The sequence below is a fragment of the Brachypodium distachyon genome, chromosome 1, assembly GCF_000005505.3.
Source record: "Brachypodium distachyon strain Bd21 chromosome 1, Brachypodium_distachyon_v3.0, whole genome shotgun sequence".
In the NCBI taxonomy this organism is placed as follows: Eukaryota; Viridiplantae; Streptophyta; class Magnoliopsida; order Poales; family Poaceae; genus Brachypodium; species Brachypodium distachyon.
Genome location: NC_016131.3, coordinates 11,027,399 through 11,044,390, shown reverse-complemented (window position 1 = coordinate 11,044,390; position 16,992 = coordinate 11,027,399). Strand labels below are relative to the sequence as shown.

The 16,992-nt window shown below is 40.5% G+C and overlaps 1 pseudogene; it reads right to left on the bottom strand.

Moving 5' to 3' along the window:
* Positions 1-641: 641 nt before the first annotated feature.
* Positions 642-3,310, bottom strand: LOC112272406 (annotated as a pseudogene).
* Positions 3,311-16,992: the final 13,682 nt, after the last annotated feature.

The window sequence follows — 16,992 nt, the reverse complement described above, 5'->3', positions numbered from 1 at the left end:
CCTAGTTGTAGAATCCTCTACTTAAAAAAAATCTGAAAAATCTTTGAAATGCATTCTCATTGTTTGACTCAGAAAAATACTGTTCTGACTCGACACGTCTTCAGAATGAAAGAAAGAACCAATTTGGGCTGCAATGCAAGTTTCAGGTCTTACGCTATGTTATCTTGTAAGTTGCAAACAGCATCGTTCTAGAAACTGATGATTCCACCAAATCAGCTGTATTTACCAACTTCCAAAAAAAATGTATTTACCAACAATCAGACCTTAACTCATGTTAACTCTCTCAGAATTAAAAATCTGCAAGAACATAATCTGCAAGAACATCTTGGCATCCTGACACCTTCCAGATCGATAGAATAGTCACAATCACAAAAACAAAAGCAATATATTTTGAAGATACAGACAAAGTCATGTACGGAATTCTTTGGGAACACCCTTGATAGCACAATCGGTTTTGGTATAATCTAGCACTAGCAGCGGGAGCATCATCTAAATAATTACTCCCTCTGATCCTAAATTTTTGACTCAAATTTGTCTAAATATAGATGTACATATTCTTAAAAAGCGTCTAGATACATGTAATATTTCGACAACAATTAGGATCGGAGGGAGTACATCGCATTTGTCAGGCAAAGTATGCTCTAGAACTTGTCTATGATGATACCATCCCTGATGACATTGTGTGCATCACGACTACGGGTCTTCTTCATGCCGGCAGTGAAATGGAGTTTTGAGCCCTCTGTCTTGATGGAGGTCACCTTGGTCCATACAAGCACCTTGGTCTTCATGCCTTCGATGTCAGAAATCTTTCCCTTCTCTAGGTAGCCGGTCACACAGGTGAAGAACCGCACAACTGATGAGTCCTTGTACCTACTGTCAGATTCTTTGTCTCTTGATTGAACTCGTAATTGGTTGTATCCCGTGGGAAGAGGCCTGCTGGCATGTCATATTCTTTGAGAAGATCTGGCAATGCTTTCTGCAGCTTCCCTAAGATCAAAACACGTTGTATTCAGTTCAGAAATCATTAGTATTATTGAAGAGGAAAAAGATCAGTAGACTTCGGGATTTCGGCCTTTTGTAGAGAACATGCAAAAGCTTTGCATATGAATGACAAGGATTGTTACAAGATGGTCAGATCAACAGAGAGTAACAAAACAGCTTTTGCCTATAATGGTCGGGAGCTGGAGTAAGACCATCAACACAATCCTCATGGTGATCTGTCGTGTACCATCTTACACATCTTCCTCACAAGTCATGGTGCAAATGGATACTCACTAAGCATTAGTTTGCATGGATGCGACGTATGTCAACTTGAGCACTAATGAAACTTCTAATTGAGCAATATGTCACCTGAAATTGAAGCGTAATGACCAATTGACTATTTATAGCAAAGAAATAATGCAAAACAACTAGGTTTGCAATGAGGACATAAGTTGATCACGGAGTTCAGGATGACTTCGATATTAAGGAACACATAGGCAATGCAACTAAATTCATACCCCACATTTCAGGTTATGGCAAAATGGGAACAAGCATGAACTACGTACTAGACTATTAGGTAGAGGATTTAAGAAATATAAGTGGATATTTCCAAGGAAGGAATTACTGGTTCACTGGTCAAAACCTTGTCGATAAAAAAACAGATCAAAGTATCGAAAAGATTGAGTAAATTTCAAGGAACCACACTTCTTAGGGCAGGCTTCTCACGGAGTCACAATTTTCGGTAATTTGCTCGCAAAACCACACTTCTTCGGGCTGATTGTCTCAACTTACCCAAAACTGATGTTTAAGTCATTTTGACAGTTTTCCTTAAATGTGGGGCCCATTGTAAGTATCTTTTTAATCAAAGAAACAAACCATACAGTTGGAAAAAAGAGTTGAAAGTGTGTCCGGGTTAACGGGTCGGGTTGGGTTTGCGTCCGATGTGGCAACTTACAGCGGGCCCCACATGTAAGGAAAACCGTCAAAATGGCTTAAACATCAGTTTTGGGTAAGTTGAGACAATTAGCCACAAGATGTGTGCTTTTGCGAGCAAATTTCAGAAAAGTGTGGTTCCGTGAGAAGTCTGTCCCAAGAACCGTGGTTTCTTGAAATTTACTCAAAAAGATATGAAAAATTGTTATCGTTTATTCTTTGAAAAGATGGTGCATTTGTTTATCAGGTGATACAAATATTTGCTACTACCTCCGTTGCTAAATATAAGTCCTGACTTTGTCCTAAGTCAAACTTTTCCAAGTTTAACCAAGTTTATCCAAAAATCTACCAAGATCTAGAACTCCAAATTAGTTTTATTAAATCTGTTATTGTATATATTTTCATACTATACTCATTTGATATTATAGATCTTATTACATTTTTCTATAAACATGGTTAAACTCGAAGATGTTTGACTTAGGACTTCTTATATTTAGGAACGGAGGGGGTACAACACAGTTTGCTATTATTAGAGAATATACAATAAACATGGCATACCTTTGATTTTGTTCACCATCCATTTAGCTCCACCACCAATGCTGGAATAGACCGACTGGGTTCACACTTCACACATGTAAATAATGTTCTGTTAGAAGCAAGAACTGCATATGTTTTCTAGAACATAAAAAGCAAATAACAATAGAAGCATCTAATTCGGACAGGAAATGTATTTGGTAGGAAGCTCCATCAAAAATACAGCCTGACACATGTTCCTAGGTAATATTTGTTAGATATATTCACTTCTCATGTCATTACTTTTGTTGCTGGTGTAGGAAAGATAATAGTATGGCTTTTCAAGGCTTTGATGGATTGTTCCTGAAGTCAAACTTCTGAACCATGTCAGTTTTCAAGGCTTTGAACCTAGAAGCTGGTTTGTGTTTCCAGCTCATGCTCAGCTTTGAGATGGCCCAACCTATGTACTCCAGTACAAATCAGAAATCGTGGTTTGGGAGAATCACCAAAATCATCTTGATCCCATGTGACATGGCCCAACCGATGTAGCAAGTCAACACCCGCCCACGGCCCACCCCCACATGCACAATCCATCATCCTGGACATTTCATATCCCATGGCAAAGCCAAGCGAATAATTTTGAAATAAGTTTAGTCCCTTCACTCTAGCGGCTAAACAACCGAAACCTTCCTACTGGAAAGGCAGATCATGGACTAAGAAACCGGAGCCAGCGTACACGGAGAGATCAACCAATGTATATGCCAGGAAATTCGGAAGGATTCTAGTGCGTAGGTACATTGAGGTCGTCGCTGATGGAGTGGATCTGCTTGCTGGCCTTCTTGCTAAACCAATAGCTCCCCACCTTGTTCAGCACCTAGTCCATCTTAGGTACGACGAATCGAAAGGGATTCGATTTTGGATCGCCCAATCGGAGGACCTACTGCCACCCAGCAGTCCCCCCATCTCACCCGGTATAGTCAAATTTAAGAGTTTTGGTGAAAAAAACAGGCCTATCAAAGCCCCTATCCCACTCCCCAAACTTAGGTGCCCCCAAATTTTCTAGAGCCCCCAAATTGAAGAGCCAGATGGGAAATCCCCATCCCAACTATTACATTGAAATATCTCTCTCTCTCTCCCCTCAAAAAGTTGAAAGAGATGAATAAATTATAGGGGGTGTGATTTAGAAAGTCTGCTGGAGAGAAAGCAAATTTGAGGAGGGAATCTTTTATAACGACACCTCATGTAAGGATTTGGGGGCTCAAATTTAGGGGCTCTCCCGGACTTGCTCTTATCTACGCTTTTCCGGTCACTGGGTCATGATGACCCTAGTCCTGCGGCGGAGTCTCGCATAGTTATCTCGTGAACTAGATGTATGGCTCAGGAATATCTGGGCCAGTAAAGGGCACGTCAAGATTCATGATTCTGTTGGTAGTTTGTGGAACGAATCTTTCAACATAGGATTTTGTGCAGTGCCGAGCCTTTTCCGTTGCCAACACTAGATGATACCCCGTAGGTTGCTGCAGGAGAACCAAGCCAGGAAGTTTAGAAGTATGAACACACAACCTCATGTAGATTTCCAATTCAAAACAATGATGGCACCGGTAGACTGAATGCCACATCAATTGTAGAGTATCAACCACAAGCCCAGAGCAATAAAAGTATGTCCCACAAGATCTATATGTAGCTTCATATACAACAATTTTAAAATGATCCTATACTATTGTTAGCAGGTTATGGTGTTGAAAATAGCAGACTTAAGGGGAGATCTAATGCAGAAAAACAATTCTGAGAAATGAACAAACATCGCTTGACAACCCATATCAGTTTCGGTATTTAGAAATGAAAACTGACATCTGTTTATGTCCACAATTGATTAGTCCGATGAAGGATTACAACCTTCTTCATCCTTTTTTGAGGGTTTTAAAGGATGTAGGCAAAATGCCTACAGTTATATATTAAATAAAGAGTAATCGTACATGGTAAAAAGAAAACTATCTGAATCTAGTGAGCCATGAGGCCAAATTGGAGTATTTCTTTCTTCTTGCTCTGTGGAAGACCAGATTCATCTCTTCTTTGAATATTTGTCTGCATCTGTAGAGGTTGGGAGTTCGTTGGTTAAAGATGAAGTCATTTCGAACTTTCAAAATGCTCCAAGCTCCCAAAGTGATTATCTCCATAAAGAAAGGTACCTTGAGTTTGTTTTTGAGCTGTTCCACGTTTGAATGCACATTTGGCAATGGAGTGAAATTATCACAGAGGTAGGATCAGCAAGCTTTGGCAAATGGGCAACGGAAGAATAAGTGGTCTTTGGTTTCTAGATGTGGCACCCCACATAAGACACAACCATATGATGGCAGTTGAAATATTCTCTTTTGCACATAGCTCTTGTGTTGAGACGGTTGATGAGTAGCATCCAAAAGAAGAATTTGTGCTTTAGTTGACAGCAGGATCCCCAAAGCCATCCAAAGTCAGGGGGCAATTCCAGATGATTAATTTGGGCTTTGTATGCTTGTGCAGGGATGAGGAAATCTTTATGCCATATGTATGCCCAAGAGTCATGGCCACCAGGTTGTGTGACATTTTTCAAAGAGTTCCATGAGCTGGGTGAATTGATCATAAGCAGTGAAGGAGAGTGGGAGATAAAAGAGTGTCTCCTTGTTCTCATTAAGGAAAGTCCTGGACAGTGGCCTCCTTATCCCTGGCAAATAAGTAAAGGTGGGGCCATCTGGTTTCCAGGGGTGCATCTTGCCATTTGTCCTTCCAAAAGATGGTGAAGGCCCCATTGTTAACCTTGGTGATAGATAGTTGCTTATGAGTGTCAACAAGCTTCAGGATTTCCATCCACCGGAAAGATGCAGCAGTCAATTTTTGAGGAGGAAGACATGTGTGGTAGTGTTTCTCCCAGACGAAGTGAACCCATGGCATATCCAGTCTGTTATAGAATTTGTGCAGATTTTTCATAAGCAGGGCTTTGTTCTGAAGGCTGATGTTGATGACACCTAGTCCACCTTCATCCTTTGGTCTACAAACCATCTCCCAGGCAACAAGAGGTGGGTTCTTTTTAGTAAGGTCTTGGCCTCTAGGGAGGCAGTGTCTCTTGAATTTGTCAGTCTGCTCGATGACCACTTTGTGGAGGAGGAAGGTACTCATGTAAAATGATGGCAGGGCAGACAAAACTGAATTAACCAGCTGTAGTTTACCCCCGTATGTGAGCATATTGGAGAAGCAAGTGAGCCTATTTTCCACTCTTTTGATCAATGACAGGTAATCTTGAATCTTGGGCTTACTAGTACCAAGGGGACGGAACCAAGTTTACATCCCAGGAATTCATCCAGGTTATGGGCATGGGTATGGTCAATGTTTAAGGGAATCAAATTTGATTTGTGGAAGTTGACCTTTAAACTAGTAGATCTATGGAATTTATGAAGAATATCTTTATGCATTACATTTGTGGAAAGTCTTCTTTCATAATGATGAGGGTGTCATCAGCATATTGGATAATAGGGAAATTTGTATCTGATGCCATTTGGATAGGCTGGCTCAAAAGATTTTGATGAAGTGCCAGGTTTATGCAAGATTGTAGAATGTCAGCCATCATAACAAATAGCAAGGGTGAAAATGGATCTCCTTGTCTAAGCCCCTTTTTACAGTGGATGACTTTTTCCAGGAACCCCATTGAGAAGAACTTGTGATGTGCCAGTGAAAAGAATCATGTTAATCCAATTGCACCATTTTTTATGAAAGCTCATGTGATGGAGCATATTCATGTCCGCTCCATGCTCCACCATGTCAAATGTCTTTTCAAAGTCCATTAAGCAGAATGATTTCCTCTTTGGATTTCTGACAAGCATTCAGATATTCATAAGCCCAAGCAAGGCAGCCTTGGATAGTTCTGGATTTGATGAAACCATATTGGTTCTTATGGACAATTTATCAGATCACCCTTTGAAGTCTATTGGCCAATAACTTTGTAATGATCTTCAGTGTGCAATTAAGGAGTGAGATAGGCCTGAATTCGTTGACAGATTCTGCATTATCATTCTTGGAAATTAGGGCAATGAAGCAGCTGTTGATGCTAGATAGTGAAATATTTCCGCTGCGGAATTGAAAGCAGAATTCATAAAAATCTTCCTTGATTGTATTCCACCATCTCTAGCTTGATAAAGTCTGTATTGAATCCATCTGGCCTTGGTGATTTATTGGATGGAAAGTTCTTAACCATTTGGTCAATTTCTTCAGTTGTAAATGAAGTCTCCAGGAATGAGACGTCATGGTGATGGGTGAGAAATTCTTGAAAGTCCATATCATCCATGTGGCCTTCAGATTTATCCAGTCTATCTTTGAATGCATACTAGAAAAGAGCAGCTTTTCCTTCATGCTCAAATTCAAGTGATCCATCATCCCTTTTCACACATGTAAATTTATTTCTTCTATGTTGTATGATGGCCAGAGAATGGAATAACTTTGTTGTTTTCGTCCCCCAGCTTGACCATTTGATTTTGCCCATTTGCTTCCAGAATGTCTTTTGCTCATTCAACTTTAATGAGATCATATCTTTGCACTTACTCCTGAGAATCATTTCTTCATCAGATAAACCTCTTGAATCTTCTATGCCATCCAGGAGAAAGATGAGAGCATTTAGATCCTCAATTATAGATTCGATATCCGATTGGATCTTGATCCATTTTCTCATGGAGTATCTTAACGTCTTGAACCTGGCAGTGATCCTTTTGGCACAATCAGTGATGTGTTTGTGTTGCTGCCAAGTGTTCATAACAATTTGATCAAAACCAGCTTTTGACATCCAAGTATTCTCAAAACGGGAAATCTATGATTTAGGTATTTTGATACCAATTTTAATTACATAGGGCACATGATCCGAGGTAGTTTTAGCTAGAGGGTAAGCCTCCGTATTTGGATAGCAGATGGTCCAATTAAGTGATGTGAAGCACCGGTCAAGTTTTTCCAAAAGTGGTGACTGTTGCATATTACTCCATGTAAATTTCCTTCCTTTGATAGGGAGTTCTACCCATCCCAGCTGGATAATAGCTTCATTGAATTGCATCATGTCGTTTATGTTGCCAGCTGGGGAATTTCGATCATCTGGAGAGCGATTGAAATTCAAATCCCCCACAACAAGCCAGTCAGCCTAATCTGAAACATCAATGCCTTTGAGCCATTCCAAGAATTTGGATTTTTCTCATTGTCACAGGGGCCATAGATATTAGAAAGGATCCATTCTTTGCCTGATGAGAGGCAAGTAAAGTTAACAGACATGGAGAAGTCATTCTGAAAGAGGAGCTCTCCTTGAAACAATGTACCATTCCATATCATCAGGAGCCCTCCTGAACTACCCACCGATGGGAGGAAGAGAAATTTAATATTGAATCTTCTTGGGCAAAGGTTGTGGATGAAGTTGAGATCAAAGTTCTCCTTTTTGGTCTCCTGGAAGCAGATAATGATGCAACCACTTTCCTCAAATTTTCTAGCAATGTGGGGCCATTTCTTAGCAGAGTTTAAACCCCTAACATTCCATGACAATATTTTCCAATTAGATGTATCCATAAAGGAACCATTGGAAGCCAAACTGGCAAGTTTGCAACCTTCTTCACCCTTGAAAAGTATTCTGCAATACACAAAAATAAAATATAAGACACAAGGAAGCACATCGAAACGGCAATAACATAACAATAGCTGAACATAGCCTCACTCACCGGTCCATTGATCTGTCAGAGCACAATCTCCAGCTGATATACAGGAAAAAAAACTACATGATGTAGACCAAACACTGCCACCCTACCTGATATGCCATCCTTTCAAGATTTCTAGCCCCATAAAAGAGGCTTACATCAATGGTCAATTTCCTTATTTTTGTCAAATCCTGATTCGATGGTGACCAAATTGGACTACAACAAGCAAATGCAAAAGACGATCTATGAGTAGAACACCAGATGTGCTTGGACTATGAGGAAATGCACTGAATGGCATGGTGGAAATTGGGTGTTCCGAAGGAGCAAGGGGGCATGGGCTTTAGAGATATTCATTGTTTCAATTTAGCAATGCTGGCTAAACAAGCTTGGAGATTCATTGACAGTCATGATTCCCTGTGTGCGACAATTTTGAAGGCGAAGTATTATCCTGACTCTGATTTACTCTCGGCAAAATTAAAGAAAGGAGCTTCCTTTACTTGGCAAAGTATTATGGCAGGGGTGCAAACCTTGAAAAAAGGGGAGCATCTGGCGGATAGGAGATGGCACGAAGGTCAACATTTGGGAGGACCCTTGGATACCCCAGAATCCTACATGCAAAATTATTACCAGAAGAGGGAAAATTTTGTTGTCACATGTGAACCGACAAATTGTTAAGGGAGAACAGATTCAAGAACCGAAACGATCAGCCAACTCAATCCCGGCGTTAACTGCTAGCTTTGTAAAATCTTATAGCAAAGGGGCAGCTTCGAGACACACGGATGGCACAGACCTGCTAGCGGTATGGTCAAACTTAACACTGATGCAGCCTTTTCAACAAATCACGATACAGGGGCAACCGGGGCTGTGATCAGAGATTCAAAGGGCCTATTCGTAGCCACGGCAAGTCATATCCTGGCAAATGTGGCTGATGTGATTACTGCTTAAGCGTGGGGACTTCTTCATGGTCTTCAGTGGCTGGGCAATTGGGTTGTACGCGGCTAATCGTTAATTGTGACAACATGGATCTTGTCCAAGCTATGAAGCAAGGCATCTCGAGAAGAACTGCGGCGGCGGCGACAGATGAATGTCTGACCCTTGCTAAGGAGTTTAACAAGGTTGGCTTTGAGCGCCGCAACAGGGAGGCAAACTCAATTGCGGATAAGTTAGCGCATGATGTTCTTATGCCTTAGCAGTTCTGATTTGATGACCCGTCTAGTTCTATAGTCCATCTTCTCTTTTTTTTTTGAGGAAATGCCATCACGGCAAGCTTTATTACGAATTAAATCAAAGTTACATCATCGACAAGAAAAGGAACGATGAAACTAGGGGGATTGTCCAGCCATACATCCGGTGGATCAATCTTACCCGATCTAGCTAGTTCGTGAGCCACAATATTAGCTTCCCTCAGGCAGTGTTCGATGATGATCCTATCAAAAGCCTTCAGCGCTTCCAAACAATCAACATAAATGGCCGTCGCCGAAGAGGAAGGCCATTGGTCGCTCGTCATCTCCTGTATCACTTCGACACAGTCCAACTGGATAAGAAGATTGGAGCATCCAAGACTTTGAGCAAAATGGATTCCTCTCAATAAAGCCATAGCTTCTGCCGTAGGAGCATCATAGACCACAGGTAAATAGCTATTTGTTGCTCCCACAAAACCACCATCAGCATCACGGATCACCACGCCCGTTGCACCATCTTCTAGATCATAATCAAACGAAACATCAATATTCAATTTCTGCATACCTTGAGGCGGGCGCTTCCAGCCATGGCGTTTGATGCCGCTTGATTTTGAATAAGACCGAACATAATTAATAGTCAAAGCTTGAATTGCCATGGCAAAACAGGGAGGCACCTGGACAGGTTCACCTTTTCGAACTTGCCACCTCTCCCACCAAATGTACCAGCATGCCACAGCTACCAATTCTCCATTCAATAATGGGTTCATATAAATCTTATTCGACTGGTCGCCTCCCAGAAGGTCCTCCAGAATGGCTGAGCCTGCATGGTCAACACAAGAGCTATGAACAATCAAGTCCCAAATACCTAGCCGTTCCCAAACAGCTTTTGCTCTCAAGCATGAGAACAAAACATGACGCAGGTCCTCAACTTCAGTAGGACAAACTAGCCATTGAGCACTAATAGGAACGTGTTTGTTAGCCAAAGTAGCTAAGCAGGGAATTGTATTATATAGAGCTTTCCATCCGAATATCTTGACCTTTAAAGGCACTTTTAATCTCCATAAATTACTCTAAATTGGATGTGTCTGCACAGCACCATACCATGTGTTCTTCTAAGTTTCTCTCCATGTTGATGATCCCACTCAACATGGTATGCGGAACGAACCGAAAACAATCCTGCTTTATTAAAGTGCCATGCCACAAAATCCTGTACATGTGTTCTGGCAGTGGGAATCTTCAAAATGTGTTGCGCGTCAATGGACAGAAACACATCATGCACCAGAACAAAATCCCACGTTCCTGAGATCGGATCAATGAGATCACTCACTTTCGTTATGACCGTTTGACCACGTGGAGAAACAACACGCCTAGTCGGGCTGCTAGGAATCCATGGATCTGTCCATACATTGATCTTCCCTTCATCTCCAACACGCCAAATAAATCCACATTTAAAAGTTTGAATTCCAGCCCATATACTTTGCCAAGAATAGGATGCCCCCTTCTTGAGAGGCACATCCAAGATATTACCATCAGGGTAGTACTTTGTTCGCAAAACTTTTACACATATGGAATCTTCATTGGAGATAAGGCGCCAACATTGCTTTGCCAAAAGAGCCAAATTAAAGCAAAACACATCACGGAAACCCATACCTCCTTTGCATTTTGGCAGAGGCATTTCCCACCACGCCATCTAATGAGTACTCCTTCCGTCCTAAATTAACCCACGTGAATGAGTCCACCTTCTCTTAAATGAGTACTCCCTCCGTCCTAAATTAACCCTCGTGAACTTGTGTAATAATTTATACAAATCCATTAATTTGTGACGGAATGAATAACTGTTATATATACAATGGAATGAAAAGTTTTACCAGCTCAGAGAAAGAACTACTCCGTATTACCCAGCTAACCGATCAAGCCAACTCACGTGACGTACACACCTAACCAATCGCGCGCGCCGCCCGCCCGAGCACGCCGCCGCCCTCACGCGGCTGCCCCCCCCCCCACCCACACACACACACACACACCCCTCACTCCTCCTGCGACGCCACCACCGCATCGCGCCGCCACAACCTTGCGAGCCTCTTGCCGCCGCCTCTCGCAGGTATCGCGCCTCCACCGCCTCGCGCCCCTCTCGCCGCCGGCTCTGCAGCCCCGGTTTGTGTTTCTGACCAGAATAGGGAAGATGGAAGAATCTTGATTCGGTTTCGTTTGGTTTTTGCCATTCTACGAACCTTTTTATGCTCCATTTTCTCGACGTACGACAGGTTTAAATAGACGAAATACTTTTGCTGGAGCTTGGGCTTTTTCTGGAATTGCAAAAGGAGGCGATATAATTTGCTGTTCACATTGTGCCGTTCACGAATCTGATGTGAATGTGATTTGGAATCTGGGTGGATTAAACAAAATGGTAGATATCTGAATTGAACCTGTGCATTTGAAACTAGTGGAGTGTACAATCTACTCCAACTTCAAGTTATATACTGAGTTTTTTTATGTAGGATTCCGTTGAAATAATAGATTGATGATATACTCAATTGCCTGACTTACTCAAGTACCGGAAAAAGTTGGAACCAGGTGGACAAGATAAATAGACATTTAGACCTATCTTCTCAAGGTTATGTACTCCCATTTTAATTGGAGGTACATCCTCCCTCATTTTCTTATTCTACATTCCCCCTCCTTTTCAATCCATCAAAAGTTCAAATAACCAGATCATGACACGTTGGGCAGAGGTGGACAAGAAATTTGAAACGAGTAAATTATTCAAACAACACCTTTAACAGTGTGTTGTGTGCCTCAAACAAGCGATTAAGATGCCCTTTTGTGCGTAAATCTTCCTAGAACTACAGATTTGGTTGGTCAATGGTTTCTTATTAACCCAATCTTCCTAGAACTATCTGCCCAGTGCAATACATACAAGTCCAATGTCCTTTTGTATCATTATGCCTTTCAAATGAGCTACTGCCAGTAAGAGGAAACTCATGTTCCACTTGATGTTTTTTCAAACCTAAATAAATATGTAATTATAGTATCTTGATGTGCTGGATGTTTTTGGCTTTAATCAGAAATTTCCCCTTTTCCTCGCTCAATATGGATAGTGTTGGCAGCGAGGTAGCTCTCTGTATGTACTAATATTCAGCTTCATATTTTTGATTGATTCATTAATTTATGTCCTTGGTCCTCCTGGTGCTGAATTAGCTTTGTGTTGTTTCTTGGCTCAGGGCCCTATACGCTTTTGCTTCACAAGATAATGTCACCTTGTGTGAAAATTAGATGGTTCCCCATGCTTCACTCAACTGCATTGCTTCGGCTGTATTATGTGGACTCTTTTGTCTCTGATCATTAATGCAACTGTTGTACCCTATGACTACTAGTGTGTGCAGAAAATTATTTAGTGATGATGAAGTTGAGAAAAACATAGAAATATATGTCGCCTAATGTTAGTGTGTACTAGACCCACAGTTTTGTGTGACTTTCCAAGTTAGTAAAGCTGACAATGTTTCATTTCTCTACATTTCATACTATTCCATTTGGGTAGAGGACTATTCTCCTTTGTCTCCTTCAGTGGCTACTTTTCTTTTGGGAAGGATTGTGGCTATTAGTTTGGGTTGTGGTAATCGTTGCATCACTTCGTCAAATGTAATGCACAATAATAGTTAGCTCACACTTTGTTCCTTCTAAAGCATGATTTTGTATTATATGTTTTTACCAGGAAAACCTTTTAGCCTTTTGTATTTCCTGGCTACACAGTAGGAATATCTTTCTCTCTTTCTGAACTTCTGTTACAAGAGCTGATGTTCCTTTTTTCCAAACAGTAGAAGGGTGAGGAGGAGGAGGAGGTGCTGGAGCTTGTCAGTGAGCAATACATCAATCAAAAGTTCCTTTTGCGATATTTCTTTCTCTCTTTCTGAACTTCTGTGTGTTATGTGTTCAGTATTTCTCAAACTTTGTTTCCCTTATTGTTTTGGAGCACTACAGCCTGAAATAGATGTCACAAAAACGAAAGGAACACTACTTTTTATGCCATGATTCATATTTCTTCTTTTTGAATGAATCATGTAGCCTTTTGTTTGTAAATATATTTTTAGACTTGCTTTGTGCATTTACCCATGCCAATTGCAACGAATCTTTGTTCCTAACGAAACCAGCCAGTGATGCCAAGATGCCAACAACAGAGTATCAACTTCAGCGATCGGTGAAATGTCCTAAATTTGTTCACTAAAATTTCCTCTAAATTTATTCACCAAACGGAAGAACGCTTAACTTGTACTACCAAAATCAGTTCAAACGAAACAATAATCTGGGTTTTCTTTGATTCAAATACCACCGAAGGAGCGGAAACAATGGTTTTTACACACTTTGTGCCATGAACCATAATTCCCGATTGCGTATGATAATCAAACAGGAAACTTGTTAGAAGCATTGATCACATCTACCTGTCCATTGCTGGTTTAACAAAACACAACATGCTCCATGTAAACATACCATGAGAAATAAACACATTCTACCATGAGTGCACCGCGCATCCCCTTCCGACAACAGATCCCTACTTCCAATCCTGGTGCCACCTCCGAGTCCTAGACCATAGTAACCCCCCCCCCCTGCCCCCCTCTTCGGATCATCATCCATAACCACTTATGTTGTTGTTTCCCTCGGTTTTACTTCCCTGCTGGGCACAAACACGCATCACAAACCTCCTATGATGCGACAGAGAGATCATAACGCCCACTAACAGGATGGAGTTCGGCATGAAAAGTTTTATTTGCCTCATCAAATCGCTAATCGTCTATTTTCTTGCGAAGATTTCTTGTTCTATAACATGCATATGGAGACTATGATTATGCATTGCATATTTATCAGACATATTTTACATTCTAGGACATGCGTGCACGTGCACACTTGCTAGTCATGGTTTAGTTTGCTTGATTGTTCAATACATGTATGATGCTTATTATTCGATGTATGATCATGGTTTAGTTATGCTTCAATTACTATTTGATATCTCACATGCTGGTTCCCTTATTATTATATATATATAGTTTATATAGTTACTTTATGCATGGTATATCAAGTTTGTTACCATTGTCATAGCTACATGAATAATCATGCCTTGTTATTATTTTGCCATGGTTAGCATCTTGTTTGCTAGTGGTATACGTTGCTAGTTGCTTGTTCTTGCATATGCGTAATATATGAATGTTCTTTGCTCGTTCAATAGCTTGCTTTGTTGCTTTGTGCATATATGGTGTATATGTTCATGCCATTGCATCATAGCTTATTGTTGCTAGTCGTTCACATGCCATCGGGTAACAAAGGGTACAGTGGTAAGTACCAGGAACAAACATGATTGCCACAGAGCCGCATAATAACAGGAGGTACATAAGGTAACAAAGGGTACGGTGGTAAGTACCCGGAACAAAATCATGGTTAAGTACTAACGAGGAACAGTAGTAGATTGGAAAGCACAAGAACGATAGTACAACAGAAAATAATGAATTATAGTTTGGTAAAGCAGGAACAGTCGTAAGTACATAAGAGGTACAGAAGGTAAGCATTGGACCGCAAATTTGAGATAAATTAAATTTGGCAAGAAAATTTGAAGTACATGAGACGGTTACATTGGACGTACTTATGATGAGTTACAAGGGTACAAGAAGCAAAAAAGAGTACATGAACAATGACAAGATGAACAAGTTACCTGGTTGGCTCCATAACCCCCTCCAGGCTTAGTGTCAGCTAATATGAGTTTGTTAAGTACTTCAGTGGGGAAAGCCACCATACGAGGGTAGATGTTCTTTCGAGGTTGCAGTGGTCCAAGTAACAGATTATCTAGATAGTGTATCTGAGAATGAAACGATATATCATTAATACATAAGATAATTAAGCAGTCATGTGGGGGTTACAGAACTTATTTTATGTACCTGCAGAAATATATGACAACCAAATATGTTGGAAACGACTTTGTTCATGGATAAGCCGGCTTGTACTTTCTGAGTTGCCTCAATGATACCTTTGAGAACATATGCACACCAGCTGTATTGACCAATCTCCTCGGTACAACGCAAAGCACCGATGAAATCAATGTTGACGTGATCGTACTTTGTTGAAGGCGACAGGAGATGACCATGGCAATGATAACAAATGCCATCTTGAATGAATCCTTCTGTAATCTTGTGCTGTTTTCTGACAACTCCATAAGGACTATATTCTCAGCATCTTTTAGGCTGATCTTGCTCACAGATATACTAGCTTGTTCGCGTATGTAAGCCATTGCAGCATCCAAGTTTGAGTTTCTGATCCTAGTACATCACGATGTCCGCAATTGCGAAGTCTATGCAATCAACTTGGCCGAGAAGCCAAGTACTGAAGATACGACTAATTGAATTCCATAGAGACAGTTCAAGTAAGCCTCCAAAACCTTTTTCCTTGACCAATTGTCTCTTGATAGGATTGAATTTCTTGATGATCCAGTAAAGAGTCTTTGCGGATGTCCTTGATGTTGCGGACTTGGTAGTTGAAGAAGTTTGACTTTCTTCATTGCTATCATACTGTGTTACGTCTTCAGTACTAAGATGCCCTTTGAGCTAGGAAAAAAAAACAAAATCGTGTTAATTGGGAGAATGTTTCGAATAGATGAAGTACATGATGATACATGATGATGGAGAGTACATGCGAAACATTATGTTATGATGGACATCATGAGAAGGTACATGAAGTAGATGATACCACTGTAACCATATGTAGAATAAAAAGGAGGTACATAAGGTAGAAGAAATGACATATAGATCTTTATTAAAAGAAAGAATGGAAAAGAAATAGGGAGCTGAGTTAAAAGCATGGTTGGAAGTAACTAGTACTGGTACATGATTGGAACCAAAAGTGTGGAACAAACGTGATTGCCATGGAGCCGCATAATTACAGGATGTACATAAGGTACATACTGTAAGTAAGGACAGTATTAATACGTCATAATCAATCATAAAAGGTGCATAAGGTAACAAAGGGTAGAACGACAAGATTTCATGTTGGCTATGGGCAGGTTAAGTAATTGGCAGGTACAACGAGAAGATGTGAGGTACATATATAAACATGGTTAAGTAATTATGCGGAACAATGAATTAGATTGGAAAGCACAAGAATGATAGTAGAACAGAAATAATCAATTGCAGTCGTAAGTACATCAGAGGTACAGAAGGTAAGCATTGGACCGCAAGTTTGAGATAAATTATATTGGCAAGCAAATTTGAAGTACATGATACGGTTACATTGGAAGGTACAAGAATCATAACAAGCAAAGAGAATAAAGTTTTCCCACTTATGAAGAGGTACAAGGTTATTATTTGGTACGAAGAGTACATAAACATGATGGGACGAAAATCGATGATTAGGAATCAAGAGTACATAAACCTATATTAGGAATCAAGAGTACATAAACCTAGATGATTAGGAATCAAGAGTACATAAACCTAGATGAGAGTAGTTTTACTATATTAGAAGAAATAAGAAGTTTATGTACCTTGGAAAGACTCATCGTTTGGTTTGGGAAAAAGGAACACCCGAGTGCAGAATATTGAAATCCTGTAACATGAAATGAGAAGTGTGAGTGGTACATAGTGCGGAACAAAGATTTTGAACAGATCGAAGAAGGACTGTAAAAGGCGGATACTGCAAATCGAAGTACCTGTCAAATCTAC